We start from the raw sequence: 19,307 nt of genomic DNA on the forward strand, positions 1-19,307 counted from the left end.
ACACTCATGCTGGCTTCTGATATGGATTTTTAGAGATTTTGTGATATATGTGTCTATTATTTTTTCATGTATTCATGCTACACCGATGAGCTTATTCCATTCTTGTCCATCAAGAAAAGCAAGTAGCCAAAACAGGGATCGAACCCATGACCTTGGCATTACATACTCAACGCTCTAACCAACTGAGCTAACTGGCCACAGATGTTACTAGAAGCAAACACAAAACTGGCAAATGTACCTCAAAGCACAGAACATATTTTGTTTGCATAGCATTTAATTTTTCAAGGAACAGCTTAAGCCATAGAGTCACTTGAAGCATGGGTATCATAAAAATGCACCAGTTTCTTTCCACATTGCAAAATAAAAAAAAATGATTAGATAGGACAACAACAAAGATTAATGCATCTAATAATAGTATAAAAATAGACAATTTAGACAAGGAGTAAATGCAATTCTAAGCAAAATCAATCTGATAAATCTAATGCACAATCTTTATTATCCATTTACAGATTGTTGATAAAGATAATCCCAGGATGTAATTCATTATGTGTTAAATTTAGTATGTCTTACCATGGTGTGTAAATAACTTTTAACACAAAAAATATATAATGGGGAATTAGCTTAACATGCCCTTTGGAAATAGAGAATGCTAGCACATTTTGGAATGCAAAGCTTAAGAAAATACAAACTTCAATCCATAGGAAAGCACTTTTTGTTCAGTCTAAACTCTGTAATCATACTATAGCTTAATTTACAAATTGTGATGTAATAATCAGACTTAACTCACAAGAGACTTTCATCCTTGGTCTTTAAAAAAAGGCAGTCCTCTGTTATAAAGCTTGAAACAATTGTAAGCGGCTGATATGCAAATATGACAATACAGAAAAACTGTCAATTCAATGCTAGGATAACATAAGGGGTGATGCTCCAACTGAAATTGGTCCTAGGCATTTGGGTTTCTAGTATTTATCTTCTCCTTAAAAATAGGTTACTTTTTATATATTATCATTGGTTTTAGACAAATATTCTACATAACACCTATTGCATCCCTGAGCTTATTAGAAACTTGAAATCATATATATAAAGTATTGAATTTCTTTTCTTTGCATTTAAAAGATGAGCTCAGTTCAGTAGAAGTATTTGCTCAGTTGAGGGTTCCATGGTGTAATGGTTAGCACTCTGGACTTTGAATCCAGTAATCCGAGTTCAAATCTCGGTGGGACCTAATGTTGATTATTTCTCCTTTTGTTTAAAGCTTCATTTTCATTCAAAGTATGAGTATTGCAAATCTTCATTTACAATTCATATAAATTCCATCATTTTCAGTGGTGTCCTTTGTCTAAACTCATTTTTAAACTTTTCAAATCAGAAGTATGTCAAATATTTGGAAATAATAAAAGATGCAATAAGAATGCAGAGATCCATTACTTGTGCTCTGGTGTTTAGAAATTCTCCATTTTAATTTTTTTTACTTTAGTGTGCACTAATGAGAGGGGAGAACGTATCTTCTTCTTCTAGTAACACCTAGTGCCCTCTATGTTTGAGCAGCAATATAATAACTGATTAATTTGCCCTTGTAAATCTTAGGTATGCCATATTGCTCGATTTGAGACAAAAGTCAATGAGCCATGTAGAGAAAAATCTTCATCAACCAAAGGATGACACTCATGCTGGCTTCTGATATGGATTTTTAGAGATTTTGTGATATATGTGTCTATTATGTTTTCATGTATTCATGCTACACCGATGAGCTTATTCCATTCTTGTCCATCAAGAAAAGCAAGTAGCCAAAACAGGGAACGAACCCATGACCTTGGCATTACATACTCCACGCTCTAACCAACTGAGCTAACTGGCCACAGACGTTACTAGAAGCAAACACAAAACTGGCAAATGTACCTCAAAGCACAGAACATATTTTGTTTGCATAGCATTTAATTTTTCAAGGAACAGCTTAAGCCATAGAGTCACTTGAAGCATGGGTATCATAAAAATGCACCAGTTTCTTTCCACATTGCAAAATAAAAATAAAAATGATTAGATAGGACAACAACAAAGATTAATGCATCTAATAATAGTATAAAAATAGACAATTTAGACAAGGAGTAAATGCAATTCTAAGCAAAATCAATCTGATAAATCTAATGCACAATCTTTATTATCCATTTACAGATTGTTGATAAAGATAATCCCAGGATGTAATTCATTATGTGTTAAATTTAGTATGTCTTACCATGGTGTGTAAATAACTTTTTACACAAAAAATATATATTGGGGAATTAGCTTAACATGCCCTTTGGAAATAGAGAATGCTAGCACATTTTGGAATGCAAAGCTTAAGAAAATACAAACTTCAATCCATAGGAAAGCACTTTTTGTTCAGTCTACACTCTGTAATCATACTATAGCTTAATTTACAAATTGTGATGTCATAATCAGACTTAACTCACAAGAGACTTTCATCCTTGGTCTATAAAAAAAGGCAGTCCTCTGTTATAAAGCTTGAAACAATTGTAAGCGGCTGATATGCAAATATGACAATACAGAAAAACTGTCAATTCAATGCTAGGATAACATAAGGGGTGATGCTCCAACTGAAATTGGTCCTAGGCATTTGGGTTTCTAGTATTTATCTTCTCCTTAAAAATAGGTTACTTTTTATATATTATCATTGGTTTTAGACAAATATTCTACATAACACCTATTGCATCCCTGAGCTTATTAGAAACTTGAAATCATATATATAAAGTATTGAATTTCTTTTCTTTGCATTTAAAAGATGAGCTCAGTTCAGTAGAAGTATTTGCTCAGTTGAGGGTTCCATGGTGTAATGGTTAGCACTCTGGACTTTGAATCCAGTAATCCGAGTTCAAATCTCGGTGGGACCTAATGTTGATTATTTCTCCTTTTGTTTAAAGCTTCATTTTCATTCAAAGTATGAGTATTGCAAATCTTCATTTACAATTCATATAAATTCCATCATTTTCAGTGGTGTCCTTTGTCTAAACTCATTTTTAAACTTTTCAAATCAGAAGTATGTCAAATATTTGGAAATAATAAAAGATGCAATAAGAATGCAGAGATCCATTACTTGTGCTCTGGTGTTTAGAAATTCTCCATTTTAATTTTTTTTACTTTAGTGTGCACTAATGAGAGGGGAGAACGTATCTTCTTCTTCTAGTAACACCTAGTGGCCTCTATGTTTGAGCAGCAATATAATAACTGATTAATTTGCCCTTGTAAATCTTAGGTATGCCATATTGCTCGATTTGAGACAAAAGTCAATGAGCCATGTAGAGAAAAATCTTCATCAACCAAAGGATGACACTCATGCTGGCTTCTGATATGGATTTTTAGAGATTTTGTGATATATGTGTCTATTATGTTTTCATGTATTCATGCTACACCGATGAGCTTATTCCATTCTTGTCCATCAAGAAAAGCAAGTAGCCAAAACAGGGAACGAACCCATGACCTTGGCATTACATACTCCACGCTCTAACCAACTGAGCTAACTGGCCACAGATGTTACTAGAAGCAAACACAAAACTGGCAAATGTACCTCAAAGCACAGAACATATTTTGTTTGCATAGCATTTAATTTTTCAAGGAACAGCTTAAGCCATAGAGTCACTTGAAGCATGGGTATCATAAAAATGCACCAGTTTCTTTCCACATTGCAAAATAAAATAAAAAATGATTAGATAGGACAACAACAAAGATTAATGCATCTAATAATAGTATAAAAATAGACAATTTAGACAAGGAGTAAATGCAATTCTAAGCAAAATCAATCTGATAAATCTAATGCACAATCTTTATTATCCATTTACAGATTGTTGATAAAGATAATCCCAGGATGTAATTCATTATGTGTTAAATTTAGTATGTCTTACCATGGTGTGTAAATAACTTTTAACACAAAAAATATATATTGGGGAATTAGCTTAACATGCCCTTTGGAAATAGAGAATGCTAGCACATTTTGGAATGCAAAGCTTAAGAAAATACAAACTTCAATCCATAGGAAAGCACTTTTTGTTCAGTCTACACTCTGTAATCATACTATAGCTTAATTTACAAATTGTGATGTCATAATCAGACTTAACTCACAAGAGACTTTCATCCTTGGTCTATAAAAAAAGGCAGTCCTCTGTTATAAAGCTTGAAACAATTGTAAGCGGCTGATATGCAAATATGACAATACAGAAAAACTGTCAATTCAATGCTAGGATAACATAAGGGGTGATGCTCCAACTGAAATTGGTCCTAGGCATTTGGGTTTCTAGTATTTATCTTCTCCTTAAAAATAGGTTACTTTTTATATATTATCATTGGTTTTAGACAAATATTCTACATAACACCTATTGCATCCCTGAGCTTATTAGAAACTTGAAATCATATATATAAAGTATTGAATTTCTTTTCTTTGCATTTAAAAGATGAGCTCAGTTCAGTAGAAGCATTTGCTCTGTTGAGGGTTCCATGGTGTAATGGTTAGCACTCTGGACTTTGAATCCAGTAATCCAAGTTCAAATCTCGGTGGGACCTAATGTTGATTATTTCTCCTTTTGTTTAAAGCTTCATTTTCATTCAAAGTATGAGTATTGCAAATCTTCATTTACAATTCATATAAATTCCATCATTTTCAGTGGTGTCCTTTGTCTAAACTCATTTTTAAACTTTTCAAATCAGAAGTATGTCAAATATTTGGAAATAAGAAAAGATGCAATAAGAATGCAGAGATCCATTACTTGTGCTCTGGTATTTAGAAATTCTCCATTTTAATTTTTTTTACTTCAGTGTGCACTAATGAGAGGGGAGAACGTATCTTCTTCTTCTAGTAACACCTAGTGCCCTCTATGTTTGAGCAGCAATATAATAACTGATTAATTTGCCCTTGTAAATCTTAGGTATGCCATATTGCTCGATTTGAGACAAAAGTCAATGAGCCATGTAGAGAAAAATCTTCATCAACCAAAGGATGACACTCATGCTGGCTTCTGATATGGATTTTTAGAGATTTTGTGATATATGTGTCTATTATATTTTCAAGTATTCATGCTACACCGATGAGCTTATTCCATTCTTGTATATCAAGAAAAGCAAGTAGCCAAAATAGGGATCAAACCCATGACCTTGGCATTACAAGCGCCATGCTCTAACCAACTGAGCTAACTGGACACAGATGTTACTAGAAGCAAACACAAAACTGGCAAATGTACCTCAAAGCACAGAACATATTTTGTTTGCATAGCATTTAATTTTTCAAGGAACAGCTTAAGCCATAGAGTCACTTGAAGCATGGGTATCATAAAAATGCACCAGTTTCTTTCCACATTGCAAAATAAAAAAAATGATTAGATAGGACAACAACAAAGATTAATGCATCTAATAATAGTATAAAAATAAACAATTTAGACAAGGAGTAAATGCAATTCTAAGCAAAATCAATCTGATAAATCTAATGCACAATCTTTATTATCCATTTACAGATTGTTGATAAAGATAATCCCAGGATGTAATTCATTATGTGTTAAATTTAGTATGTTTTACCAAGTTGTGTATAAATAACTTTTAACACAAAAAATATATAATGGGGAAGTAGCTTAATGTGCCCTTTGGAAATAGAGAATGCTAGCACTTTTTGGAATGCAAAGCTTAAGAAAATACAAACTTCAATCCATAGGAAAGCACTTTTTGTTCAGTCTACACTCTGTAATCATACTATAGCTTAATTTACAAATTGTGATGTCATAATCAGACTTAACTCACAAGAGACTTTCATCCTTGGTCTATAAAAAAGGCAGTCCTCTGTTATAAAGCTTGAAACAATTGTAAGCGGCTGATATGCAAATATGACAATACAGAAAAACTGTCAATTCAATGCTAGGATAACATAAGGGGTGATGCTCCAACTGAAATTGGTCCTAGGCATTTGGGTTTCTAGTATTTATCTTCTCCTTAAAAATAGGTTACTTTTTATATATTATCATTGGTTTTAGACAAATATTCTACATAACACCTATTGCATCCCTGAGCTTATTAGAAACTTGAAATCATATATATAAAGTATTGAATTTCTTTTCTTTGCATTTAAAAGATGAGCTCAGTTCAGTAGAAGTATTTGCTCAGTTGAGGGTTCCATGGTGTAATGGTTAGCACTCTGGACTTTGAATCCAGTAATCCGAGTTCAAATCTCGGTGGGACCTAATGTTGATTATTTCTCCTTTTGTTTAAAGCTTCATTTTCATTCAAAGTATGAGTATTGCAAATCTTCATTTACAATTCATATAAATTCCATCATTTTCAGTGGTGTCCTTTGTCTAAACTCATTTTTAAACTTTTCAAATCAGAAGTATGTCAAATATTTGGAAATAAGAAAAGATGCAATAAGAATGCAGAGATCCATTACTTGTGCTCTGGTGTTTAGAAATTCTCCATTTTAATTTTTTTACTTCAGTGTGCACTAATGAGAGGGGAGAACGTATCTTCTTCTTCTAGCAACACCTAGTGCCCTCTATGTTTGAGCAGCAATATAATAACTGATTAATTTGCCATTGCAAATCATAGGTATGCCATATTGCTCGATTTGAGACAAAAGTCAATGAGCCATGTAGAGAAAAATCTTCATCAGCCAAAGGATGACACTCATGCTGGCTTCTGATATGGATTTTTAGAGATTTTGTGATATATGTGTCTATTATTTTTTCATGTATTCATGCTACACCGATGAGCTTATTCCATTCTTGTCCATCAAGAAAAGCAAGTAGCCAAAACAGGGATCGAACCCATGACCTTGGCATTACATACTCAACGCTCTAACCAACTGAGCTAACTGGCCACAGATGTTACTAGAAGCAAACACAAAACTGGCAAATGTACCTCAAAGCACAGAACATATTTTGTTTGCATAGCATTTAATTTTTCAAGGAACAGCTTAAGCCATAGAGTCACTTGAAGCATGGGTATCATAAAAATGCACCAGTTTCTTTCCACATTGCAAAATAAAAAAAAATGATTAGATAGGACAACAACAAAGATTAATGCATCTAATAATAGTATAAAAATAGACAATTTAGACAAGGAGTAAATGCAATTCTAAGCAAAATCAATCTGATAAATCTAATGCACAATCTTTATTATCCATTTACAGATTGTTGATAAAGATAATCCCAGGATGTAATTCATTATGTGTTAAATTTAGTATGTCTTACCATGGTGTGTATAAATAACTTTTAACACAAAAAATATATAATGGGGAATTAGCTTAACATGCCCTTTGGAAATAGAGAATGCTAGCACATTTTGGAATGCAAAGCTTAAGAAAATACAAACTTCAATCCATAGGAAAGCACTTTTTGTTCAGTCTAAACTCTGTAATCATACTATAGCTTAATTTACAAATTGTGATGTCATAATCAGACTTAACTCACAAGAGACTTTCATCCTTGGTCTTTAAAAAAAGGCAGTCCTCTGTTATAAAGCTTGAAACAATTGTAAGCGGCTGATATGCAAATATGACAATACAGAAAAACTGTCAATTCAATGCTAGGATAACATAAGGGGTGATGCTCCAACTGAAATTGGTCCTAGGCATTTGGGTTTCTAGTATTTATCTTCTCCTTAAAAATAGGTTACTTTTTATATATTATCATTGGTTTTAGACAAATATTCTACATAACACCTATTGCATCCCTGAGCTTATTAGAAACTTGAAATCATATATATAAAGTATTGAATTTCTTTTCTTTGCATTTAAAAGATGAGCTCAGTTCAGTAGAAGTATTTGCTCAGTTGAGGGTTCCATGGTGTAATGGTTAGCACTCTGGACTTTGAATCCAGTAATCCGAGTTCAAATCTCGGTGGGACCTAATGTTGATTATTTCTCCTTTTGTTTAAAGCTTCATTTTCATTCAAAGTATGAGTATTGCAAATCTTCATTTACAATTCATATAAATTCCATCATTTTCAGTGGTGTCCTTTGTCTAAACTCATTTTTAAACTTTTCAAATCAGAAGTTTGTCAAATATTTGGAAATAATAAAAGATGCAATAAGAATGCAGAGATCCATTACTTGTGCTCTGGTGTTTAGAAATTCTCCATTTTAATTTTTTTTACTTTAGTGTGCACTAATGAGAGGGGAGAACGTATCTTCTTCTTCTAGTAACACCTAGTGCCCTCTATGTTTGAGCAGCAATATAATAACTGATTAATTTGCCCTTGTAAATCTTAGGTATGCCATATTGCTCGATTTGAGACAAAAGTCAATGAGCCATGTAGAGAAAAATCTTCATCAACCAAAGGATGACACTCATGCTGGCTTCTGATATGGATTTTTAGAGATTTTGTGATATATGTGTCTATTATGTTTTCATGTATTCATGCTACACCGATGAGCTTATTCCATTCTTGTCCATCAAGAAAAGCAAGTAGCCAAAACAGGGAACGAACCCATGACCTTGGCATTACATACTCCACGCTCTAACCAACTGAGCTAACTGGCCACAGACGTTACTAGAAGCAAACACAAAACTGGCAAATGTACCTCAAAGCACAGAACATATTTTGTTTGCATAGCATTTAATTTTTCAAGGAACAGCTTAAGCCATAGAGTCACTTGAAGCATGGGTATCATAAAAATGCACCAGTTTCTTTCCACATTGCAAAATAAAAAAAAAAAATGATTAGATAGGACAACAACAAAGATTAATGCATCTAATAATAGTATAAAAATAGACAATTTAGACAAGGAGTAAATGCAATTCTAAGCAAAATCAATCTGATAAATCTAATGCACAATCTTTATTATCCATTTACAGATTGTTGATAAAGATAATCCCAGGATGTAATTCATTATGTGTTAAATTTAGTATGTCTTACCATGGTGTGTAAATAACTTTTAACACAAAAAATATATATTGGGGAATTAGCTTAACATGCCCTTTGGAAATAGAGAATGCTAGCACATTTTGGAATGCAAAGCTTAAGAAAATACAAACTTCAATCCATAGGAAAGCACTTTTTGTTCAGTCTACACTCTGTAATCATACTATAGCTTAATTTACAAATTGTGATGTCATAATCAGACTTAACTCACAAGAGACTTTCATCCTTGGTCTATAAAAAAAGGCAGTCCTCTGTTATAAAGCTTGAAACAATTGTAAGCGGCTGATATGCAAATATGACAATACAGAAAAACTGTCAATTCAATGCTAGGATAACATAAGGGGTGATGCTCCAACTGAAATTGGTCCTAGGCATTTGGGTTTCTAGTATTTATCTTCTCCTTAAAAATAGGTTACTTTTTATATATTATCATTGGTTTTAGACAAATATTCTACATAACACCTATTGCATCCCTGAGCTTATTAGAAACTTGAAATCATATATATAAAGTATTGAATTTCTTTTCTTTGCATTTAAAAGATGAGCTCAGTTCAGTAGAAGTATTTGCTCAGTTGAGGGTTCCATGGTGTAATGGTTAGCACTCTGGACTTTGAATCCAGTAATCCGAGTTCAAATCTCGGTGGGATCTAATGTTGATTATTTCTCCTTTTGTTTAAAGCTTCATTTTCATTCAAAGTATGAGTATTGCAAATCTTCATTTACAATTCATATAAATTCCATCATTTTCAGTGGTGTCCTTTGTCTAAACTCATTTTTAAACTTTTCAAATCAGAAGTATGTCAAATATTTGGAAATAATAAAAGATGCAATAAGAATGCAGAGATCCATTACTTGTGCTCTGGTGTTTAGAAATTCTCCATTTTAATTTTTTTTACTTTAGTGTGCACTAATGAGAGGGGAGAACGTATCTTCTTCTTCTAGTAACACCTAGTGCCCTCTATGTTTGAGCAGCAATATAATAACTGATTAATTTGCCCTTGTAAATCTTAGGTATGCCATATTGCTCGATTTGAGACAAAAGTCAATGAGCCATGTAGAGAAAAATCTTCATCAACCAAAGGATGACACTCATGCTGGCTTCTGATATGGATTTTTAGAGATTTTGTGATATATGTGTCTATTATGTTTTCATGTATTCATGCTACACCGATGAGCTTATTCCATTCTTGTCCATCAAGAAAAGCAAGTAGCCAAAACAGGGAACGAACCCATGACCTTGGCATTACATACTCCACGCTCTAACCAACTGAGCTAACTGGCCACAGATGTTACTAGAAGCAAACACAAAACTGGCAAATGTACCTCAAAGCACAGAACATATTTTGTTTGCATAGCATTTAATTTTTCAAGGAACAGCTTAAGCCATAGAGTCACTTGAAGCATGGGTATCATAAAAATGCACCAGTTTCTTTCCACATTGCAAAATAAAAAAAAAATGATTAGATAGGACAACAACAAAGATTAATGCATCTAATAATAGTATAAAAATAGACAATTTAGACAAGGAGTAAATGCAATTCTAAGCAAAATCAATCTGATAAATCTAATGCACAATCTTTATTATCCATTTACAGATTGTTGATAAAGATAATCCCAGGATGTAATTCATTATGTGTTAAATTTAGTATGTCTTACCATGGTGTGTAAATAACTTTTAACACAAAAAATATATATTGGGGAATTAGCTTAACATGCCCTTTGGAAATAGAGAATGCTAGCACATTTTGGAATGCAAAGCTTAAGAAAATACAAACTTCAATCCATAGGAAAGCACTTTTTGTTCAGTCTACACTCTGTAATCATACTATAGCTTAATTTACAAATTGTGATGTCATAATCAGACTTAACTCACAAGAGACTTTCATCCTTGGTCTATAAAAAAAGGCAGTCCTCTGTTATAAAGCTTGAAACAATTGTAAGCGGCTGATATGCAAATATGACAATACAGAAAAACTGTCAATTCAATGCTAGGATAACATAAGGGGTGATGCTCCAACTGAAATTGGTCCTAGGCATTTGGGTTTCTAGTATTTATCTTCTCCTTAAAAATAGGTTACTTTTTATATATTATCATTGGTTTTAGACAAATATTCTACATAACACCTATTGCATCCCTGAGCTTATTAGAAACTTGAAATCATATATATAAAGTATTGAATTTCTTTTCTTTGCATTTAAAAGATGAGCTCAGTTCAGTAGAAGTATTTGCTCAGTTGAGGGTTCCATGGTGTAATGGTTAGCACTCTGGACTTTGAATCCAGTAATCCGAGTTCAAATCTCGGTGGGATCTAATGTTGATTATTTCTCCTTTTGTTTAAAGCTTCATTTTCATTCAAAGTATGAGTATTGCAAATCTTCATTTACAATTCATATAAATTCCATCATTTTCAGTGGTGTCCTTTGTCTAAACTCATTTTTAAACTTTTCAAATCAGAAGTATGTCAAATATTTGGAAATAATAAAAGATGCAATAAGAATGCAGAGATCCATTACTTGTGCTCTGGTGTTTAGAAATTCTCCATTTTAATTTTTTTTACTTTAGTGTGCACTAATGAGAGGGGAGAACGTATCTTCTTCTTCTAGTAACACCTAGTGCCCTCTATGTTTGAGCAGCAATATAATAACTGATTAATTTGCCCTTGTAAATCTTAGGTATGCCATATTGCTCGATTTGAGACAAAAGTCAATGAGCCATGTAGAGAAAAATCTTCATCAACCAAAGGATGACACTCATGCTGGCTTCTGATATGGATTTTTAGAGATTTTGTGATATATGTGTCTATTATGTTTTCATGTATTCATGCTACACCGATGAGCTTATTCCATTCTTGTCCATCAAGAAAAGCAAGTAGCCAAAACAGGGAACGAACCCATGACCTTGGCATTACATACTCCACGCTCTAACCAACTGAGCTAACTGGCCACAGATGTTACTAGAAGCAAACACAAAACTGGCAAATGTACCTCAAAGCACAGAACATATTTTGTTTGCATAGCATTTAATTTTTCAAGGAACAGCTTAAGCCATAGAGTCACTTGAAGCATGGGTATCATAAAAATGCACCAGTTTCTTTCCACATTGCAAAATAAAATAAAAAATGATTAGATAGGACAACAACAAAGATTAATGCATCTAATAATAGTATAAAAATAGACAATTTAGACAAGGAGTAAATGCAATTCTAAGCAAAATCAATCTGATAAATCTAATGCACAATCTTTATTATCCATTTACAGATTGTTGATAAAGATAATCCCAGGATGTAATTCATTATGTGTTAAATTTAGTATGTCTTACCATGGTGTGTAAATAACTTTTAACACAAAAAATATATATTGGGGAATTAGCTTAACATGCCCTTTGGAAATAGAGAATGCTAGCACATTTTGGAATGCAAAGCTTAAGAAAATACAAACTTCAATCCATAGGAAAGCACTTTTTGTTCAGTCTACACTCTGTAATCATACTATAGCTTAATTTACAAATTGTGATGTCATAATCAGACTTAACTCACAAGAGACTTTCATCCTTGGTCTATAAAAAAAGGCAGTCCTCTGTTATAAAGCTTGAAACAATTGTAAGCGGCTGATATGCAAATATGACAATACAGAAAAACTGTCAATTCAATGCTAGGATAACATAAGGGGTGATGCTCCAACTGAAATTGGTCCTAGGCATTTGGGTTTCTAGTATTTATCTTCTCCTTAAAAATAGGTTACTTTTTATATATTATCATTGGTTTTAGACAAATATTCTACATAACACCTATTGCATCCCTGAGCTTATTAGAAACTTGAAATCATATATATAAAGTATTGAATTTCTTTTCTTTGCATTTAAAAGATGAGCTCAGTTCAGTAGAAGTATTTGCTCAGTTGAGGGTTCCATGGTGTAATGGTTAGCACTCTGGACTTTGAATCCAGTAATCCAAGTTCAAATCTCGGTAGGACCTAATGTTGATTATTTCTCCTTTTGTTTAAAGCTTCATTTTCATTCAAAGTATGAGTATTGCAAATCTTCATTTACAATTCATATAAATTCCATCATTTTCAGTGGTGTCCTTTGTCTAAACTCATTTTTAAACTTTTCAAATCAGAAGTATGTCAAATATTTGGAAATAAGAAAAGATGCAATAAGAATGCAGAGATCCATTACTTGTGCTCTGGTATTTAGAAATTCTCCATTTTAATTTTTTTTACTTCAGTGTGCACTAATGAGAGGGGAGAACGTATCTTCTTCTTCTAGTAACACCTAGTGCCCTCTATGTTTGAGCAGCAATATAATAACTGATTAATTTGCCCTTGTAAATCTTAGGTATGCCATATTGCTCGATTTGAGACAAAAGTCAATGAGCCATGTAGAGAAAAATCTTCATCAACCAAAGGATGACACTCATGCTGGCTTCTGATATGGATTTTTAGAGATTTTGTGATATATGTGTCTATTATATTTTCAAGTATTCATGCTACACCGATGAGCTTATTCCATTCTTGTATATCAAGAAAAGCAAGTAGCCAAAATAGGGATCAAACCCATGACCTTGGCATTACAAGCGCCATGCTCTAACCAACTGAGCTAACTGGACACAGATGTTACTAGAAGCAAACACAAAACTGGCAAATGTACCTCAAAGCACAGAACATATTTTGTTTGCATAGCATTTAATTTTTCAAGGAACAGCTTAAGCCATAGAGTCACTTGAAGCATGGGTATCATAAAAATGCACCAGTTTCTTTCCACATTGCAAAATAAAAAAAATGATTAGATAGGACAACAACAAAGATTAATGCATCTAATAATAGTATAAAAATAAACAATTTAGACAAGGAGTAAATGCAATTCTAAGCAAAATCAATCTGATAAATCTAATGCACAATCTTTATTATCCATTTACAGATTGTTGATAAAGATAATCCCAGGATGTAATTCATTATGTGTTAAATTTAGTATGTTTTACCAAGTTGTGTATAAATAACTTTTAACACAAAAAATATATAATGGGGAAGTAGCTTAATGTGCCCTTTGGAAATAGAGAATGCTAGCACTTTTTGGAATGCAAAGCTTAAGAAAATACAAACTTCAATCCATAGGAAAGCACTTTTTGTTCAGTCTACACTCTGTAATCATACTATAGCTTAATTTACAAATTGTGATGTCATAATCAGACTTAACTCACAAGAGACTTTCATCCTTGGTCTATAAAAAAGGCAGTCCTCTGTTATAAAGCTTGAAACAATTGTAAGCGGCTGATATGCAAATATGACAATACAGAAAAACTGTCAATTCAATGCTAGGATAACATAAGGGGTGATGCTCCAACTGAAATTGGTCCTAGGCATTTGGGTTTCTAGTATTTATCTTCTCCTTAAAAATAGGTTACTTTTTATATATTATCATTGGTTTTAGACAAATATTCTACATAACACCTATTGCATCCCTGAGCTTATTAGAAACTTGAAATCATATATATAAAGTATTGAATTTCTTTTCTTTGCATTTAAAAGATGAGCTCAGTTCAGTAGAAGTATTTGCTCAGTTGAGGGTTCCATGGTGTAATGGTTAGCACTCTGGACTTTGAATCCAGTAATCCGAGTTCAAATCTCGGTGGGACCTAATGTTGATTATTTCTCCTTTTGTTTAAAGCTTCATTTTCATTCAAAGTATGAGTATTGCAAATCTTCATTTACAATTCATATAAATTCCATCATTTTCAGTGGTGTCCTTTGTCTAAACTCATTTTTAAACTTTTCAAATCAGAAGTATGTCAAATATTTGGAAATAAGAAAAGATGCAATAAGAATGCAGAGATCCAATACTTGTGCTCTGGTGTTTAGAAATTCTCCATTTTAATTTTTTTTACTTCAGTGTGCACTAATGAGAGGGGAGAACGTATCTTCTTCTTCTAGTAACACCTAGTGCCCTCTATGTTTGAGCAGCAATATAATAACTGATTAATTTGCCCTTGCAAATCTTAGGTATGCCATATTGCTCGATTTGAGACAAAAGTCAATGAGCCATGTAGAGAAAAATCTTCATCAACCAAAGGATGACACTCATGCTGGCTTCTGATATGGATTTTTAGAGATTTTGTGATATATGTGTCTATTATATTTTCAAGTATTCATGCTACACCGATGAGCTTATTCCATTCTTGTATATCAAGAAAAGCAAGTAGCCAAAATAGGGATCAAACCCATGACCTTGGCATTACAAGCGCCATGCTCTAACCAACTGAGCTAACTGGCCACAGATGTTACTAGAAGCAAACACAAAACTGGCAAATGTACCTCAAAGCACAGAACATATTTTGTTTGCATAGCATTTAATTTTTCAAGGAACAGCTTAAGCCATAGAGTCACTTGAAGCATGGGTATCATAACAATGCACCAGTTTCTTTCCACATTGCAAAATAAAAAAAAAATGATTAGATAGGACAACAACAAAGATTAATGCATCTAATAATAGTATAAAAATAGACAATTTAGACAAGGAGTAAATGCAATTCTAAGCAAAATCAATCTGATAAATCTAATGCACAATCTTTATTATCCATTTACAGATTGTTGATAAAGATAATCCCAGGATGTAATTCATTATGTGTTAAATTTAGTATGTCTTACCATGGTGTGTAAATAACTTTTTACACAAAAAATATATATTGGGGAATTAGCTTAACATGCCCTTTGGAAATAGAGAATGCTAGCACATTTTGGAATGCAAAGCTTAAGAAAATACAAACTTCAATCCATAGGAAAGCACTTTTTGTTCAGTCTACACTCTGTAATCATACTATAGCTTAATTTACAAATTCTGATGTCATAATCAGACTTAACTCACAAGAGACTTTCATCCTTGGTCTATAAAAAAAGGCAGTCCTCTGTTATAAAGCTTGAAACAATTGTAAGCGGCTGATATGCAAATATGACAATACAGAAAAACTGTCAATTCAATGCTAGGATAACATAAGGGGTGATGCTCCAACTGAAATTGGTCCTAGGCATTTGGGTTTCTAGTATTTATCTTCTCCTTAAAAATAGGTTACTTTTTATATATTATCATTGGTTTTAGACAAATATTCTACATAACACCTATTGCATCCCTGAGCTTATTAGAAACTTGAAATCATATATATAAAGTATTGAATTTCTTTTCTTTGCATTTAAAAGATGAGCTCAGTTCAGTAGAAGTATTTGCTCAGTTGAGGGTTCCATGGTGTAATGGTTAGCACTCTGAACTTTGAATCCAGTAATCCGAGTTCAAATCTCGGTGGGACCTAATGTTGATTATTTCTCCTTTTGTTTAAAGCTTCATTTTCATTCAAAGTATGAGTATTGCAAATCTTCATTTACAATTCATATAAATTCCATCATTTTCAGTGGTGTCCTTTGTCTAAACTCATTTTTAAACTTTTCAAATCAGAAGTATGTCAAATATTTGGAAATAATAAAAGATGCAATAAGAATGCAGAGATCCATTACTTGTGCTCTGGTGTTTAGAAATTCTCCATTTTAATTTTTTTTACTTTAGTGTGCACTAATGAGAGGGGAGAACGTATCTTCTTCTTCTAGTAACACCTAGTGCCCTCTATGTTTGAGCAGCAATATAATAACTGATTAATTTGCCCTTGTAAATCTTAGGTATGCCATATTGCTCGATTTGAGACAAAAGTCAATGAGCCATGTAGAGAAAAATCTTCATCAACCAAAGGATGACACTCATGCTGGCTTCTGATATGGATTTTTAGAGATTTTGTGATATATGTGTCTATTATGTTTTCATGTATTCATGCTACACCGATGAGCTTATTCCATTCTTGTCCATCAAGAAAAGCAAGTAGCCAAAACAGGGAACGAACCCATGACCTTGGCATTACATACTCCACGCTCTAACCAACTGAGCTAACTGGCCACAGATGTTACTAGAAGCAAACACAAAACTGGCAAATGTACCTCAAAGCACAGAACATATTTTGTTTGCATAGCATTTAATTTTTCAAGGAACAGCTTAAGCCATAGAGTCACTTGAAGCATGGGTATCATAAAAATGCACCAGTTTCTTTCCACATTGCAAAATAAAATAAAAAATGATTAGATAGGACAACAACAAAGATTAATGCATCTAATAATAGTATAAAAATAGACAATTTAGACAAGGAGTAAATGCAATTCTAAGCAAAATCAATCTGATAAATCTAATGCACAATCTTTATTATCCATTTACAGATTGTTGATAAAGATAATCCCAGGATGTAATTCATTATGTGTTAAATTTAGTATGTCTTACCATGGTGTGTAAATAACTTTTAACACAAAAAATATATATTGGGGAATTAGCTTAACATGCCCTTTGGAAATAGAGAATGCTAGCACATTTTGGAATGCAAAGCTTAAGAAAATACAAACTTCAATCCATAGGAAAGCACTTTTTGTTCAGTCTACACTCTGTAATCATACTATAGCTTAATTTACAAATTGTGATGTCATAATCAGACTTAACTCACAAGAGACTTTCATCCTTGGTCTATAAAAAAAGGCAGTCCTCTGTTATAAAGCTTGAAACAATTGTAAGCGGCTGATATGCAAATATGACAATACAGAAAAACTGTCAATTCAATGCTAGGATAACATAAGGGGTGATGCTCCAACTGAAATTGGTCCTAGGCATTTGGGTTTCTAGTATTTATCTTCTCCTTAAAAATAGGTTACTTTTTATATATTATCATTGGTTTTAGACAAATATTCTACATAACACCTATTGCATCCCTGAGCTTATTAGAAACTTGAAATCATATATATAAAGTATTGAATTTCTTTTCTTTGCATTTAAAAGATGAGCTCAGTTCAGTAGAAGTATTTGCTCAGTTGAGGGTTCCATGGTGTAATGGTTAGCACTCTGAACTTTGAATCCAGTAATCAAAGTTCAAATCTCGGTGGGACCTAATGTTGATTATTTCTCCTTTTGTTTAAAGCTTCATTTTCATTCAAAGTATGAGTATTGCAAATCTTCATTTACAATTCATATAAATTCCATCATTTTCAGTGGTGTCCTTTGTCTAAACTCATTTTTAAACTTTTCAAATCAGAAGTATGTCAAATATTTGGAAATAAGAAAAGATGCAATAAGAATGCAGAGATCCATTACTTGTGCTCTGGTATTTAGAAATTCTCCATTTTAATTTTTTTTACTTCAGTGTGCACTAATGAGAGGGGAGAACGTATCTTCTTCTTCTAGTAACACCTAGTGCCCTCTATGTTTGAGCAGCAATATAATAACTGATTAATTTGCCCTTGTAAATCTTAGGTATGCCATATTGCTCGATTTGAGACAAAAGTCAATGAGCCATGTAGAGAAAAATCTTCATCAACCAAAGGATGACACTCATGCTGGCTTCTGATATGGATTTTTAGAGATTTTGTGATATATGTGTCTATTATATTTTCAAGTATTCATGCTACACCGATGAGCTTATTCCATTCTTGTATATCAAGAAAAGCAAGTAGCCAAAATAGGGATCAAACCCATGACCTTGGCATTACAAGCGCCATGCTCTAACCAACTGAGCTAACTGGACACAGATGTTACTAGAAGCAAACACAAAACTGGCAAATGTACCTCAAAGCACAGAACATATTTTGTTTGCATAGCATTTAATTTTTCAAGGAACAGCTTAAGCCATAGAGTCACTTGAAGCATGGGTATCATAAAAATGCACCAGTTTCTTTCCACATTGCAAAATAAAAAAAATGATTAGATAGGACAACAACAAAGATTAATGCATCTAATAATAGTATAAAAATAAACAATTTAGACAAGGAGTAAATGCAATTCTAAGCAAAATCAATCTGATAAATCTAATGCACAATCTTTATTATCCATTTACAGATTGTTGATAAAGATAATCCCAGGATGTAATTCATTATGTGTTAAATTTAGTATGTTTTACCAAGTTGTGTATAAATAACTTTTAACACAAAAACTATATAATGGGGAAGTAGCTTAATGTGCCCTTTGGAAATAGAGAATGCTAGCACTTTTTGGAATGCAAAGCTTAAGAAAATACAAACTTCAATCCATAGGAAAGCACTTTTTGTTCAGTCTACACTCTGTAATCATACTATAGCTTAATTTACAAATTGTGATGTCATAATCAGACTTAACTCACAAGAGACTTTCATCCTTGGTCTATAAAAAAGGCAGTCCTCTGTTATAAAGCTTGAAACAATTGTAAGCGGCTGATATGCAAATATGACAATACAGAAAAACTGTCAATTCAATGCTAGGATAACATAAGGGGTGATGCTCCAACTGAAATTGGTCCTAGGCATTTGGGTTTCTAGTATTTATCTTCTCCTTAAAAATAGGTTACTTTTTATATATTATCATTGGTTTTAGACAA

General features: G+C 32.7%; 10 non-coding genes across 10 annotated transcripts; 9 read left to right on the forward strand and 1 right to left on the reverse strand.

Moving 5' to 3' along the window:
• The first annotated feature begins 1,153 nt into the window (after window positions 1-1,153).
• TRNAQ-UUG (transfer RNA glutamine (anticodon UUG)) lies at window positions 1,154-1,225 on the forward strand. The gene has a single exon. It is a non-coding gene; the product is annotated as a tRNA-Gln (tRNA).
• A 1,591-nt stretch (window positions 1,226-2,816) lies between these two features.
• TRNAQ-UUG (transfer RNA glutamine (anticodon UUG)) lies at window positions 2,817-2,888 on the forward strand. Its single transcript has one exon. It is a non-coding gene; the product is annotated as a tRNA-Gln (tRNA).
• A 1,591-nt stretch (window positions 2,889-4,479) lies between these two features.
• TRNAQ-UUG (transfer RNA glutamine (anticodon UUG)) lies at window positions 4,480-4,551 on the forward strand. The gene has a single exon. It is a non-coding gene; the product is annotated as a tRNA-Gln (tRNA).
• Window positions 4,552-6,140: 1,589 nt separating this feature from the next.
• On the forward strand, window positions 6,141-6,212 carry TRNAQ-UUG (transfer RNA glutamine (anticodon UUG)). The gene has a single exon. It is a non-coding gene; the product is annotated as a tRNA-Gln (tRNA).
• A 1,590-nt stretch (window positions 6,213-7,802) lies between these two features.
• On the forward strand, window positions 7,803-7,874 carry TRNAQ-UUG (transfer RNA glutamine (anticodon UUG)). Its single transcript has one exon. It is a non-coding gene; the product is annotated as a tRNA-Gln (tRNA).
• A 1,592-nt stretch (window positions 7,875-9,466) lies between these two features.
• Window positions 9,467-9,538, forward strand: TRNAQ-UUG (transfer RNA glutamine (anticodon UUG)). The gene has a single exon. It is a non-coding gene; the product is annotated as a tRNA-Gln (tRNA).
• A 1,590-nt stretch (window positions 9,539-11,128) lies between these two features.
• On the forward strand, window positions 11,129-11,200 carry TRNAQ-UUG (transfer RNA glutamine (anticodon UUG)). The gene has a single exon. It is a non-coding gene; the product is annotated as a tRNA-Gln (tRNA).
• Window positions 11,201-14,452: 3,252 nt separating this feature from the next.
• On the forward strand, window positions 14,453-14,524 carry TRNAQ-UUG (transfer RNA glutamine (anticodon UUG)). The gene has a single exon. It is a non-coding gene; the product is annotated as a tRNA-Gln (tRNA).
• Window positions 14,525-15,083: 559 nt separating this feature from the next.
• On the reverse strand, window positions 15,084-15,157 carry TRNAT-UGU (transfer RNA threonine (anticodon UGU)). Its single transcript has one exon. It is a non-coding gene; the product is annotated as a tRNA-Thr (tRNA).
• A 957-nt stretch (window positions 15,158-16,114) lies between these two features.
• Window positions 16,115-16,186, forward strand: TRNAQ-UUG (transfer RNA glutamine (anticodon UUG)). The gene has a single exon. It is a non-coding gene; the product is annotated as a tRNA-Gln (tRNA).
• The last annotated feature ends 3,121 nt before the right edge of the window (window positions 16,187-19,307 follow it).

This window comes from Pseudophryne corroboree, chromosome 11 (genome assembly GCF_028390025.1).
Source record: "Pseudophryne corroboree isolate aPseCor3 chromosome 11, aPseCor3.hap2, whole genome shotgun sequence".
Classification (NCBI taxonomy): Eukaryota; Metazoa; Chordata; class Amphibia; order Anura; family Myobatrachidae; genus Pseudophryne; species Pseudophryne corroboree.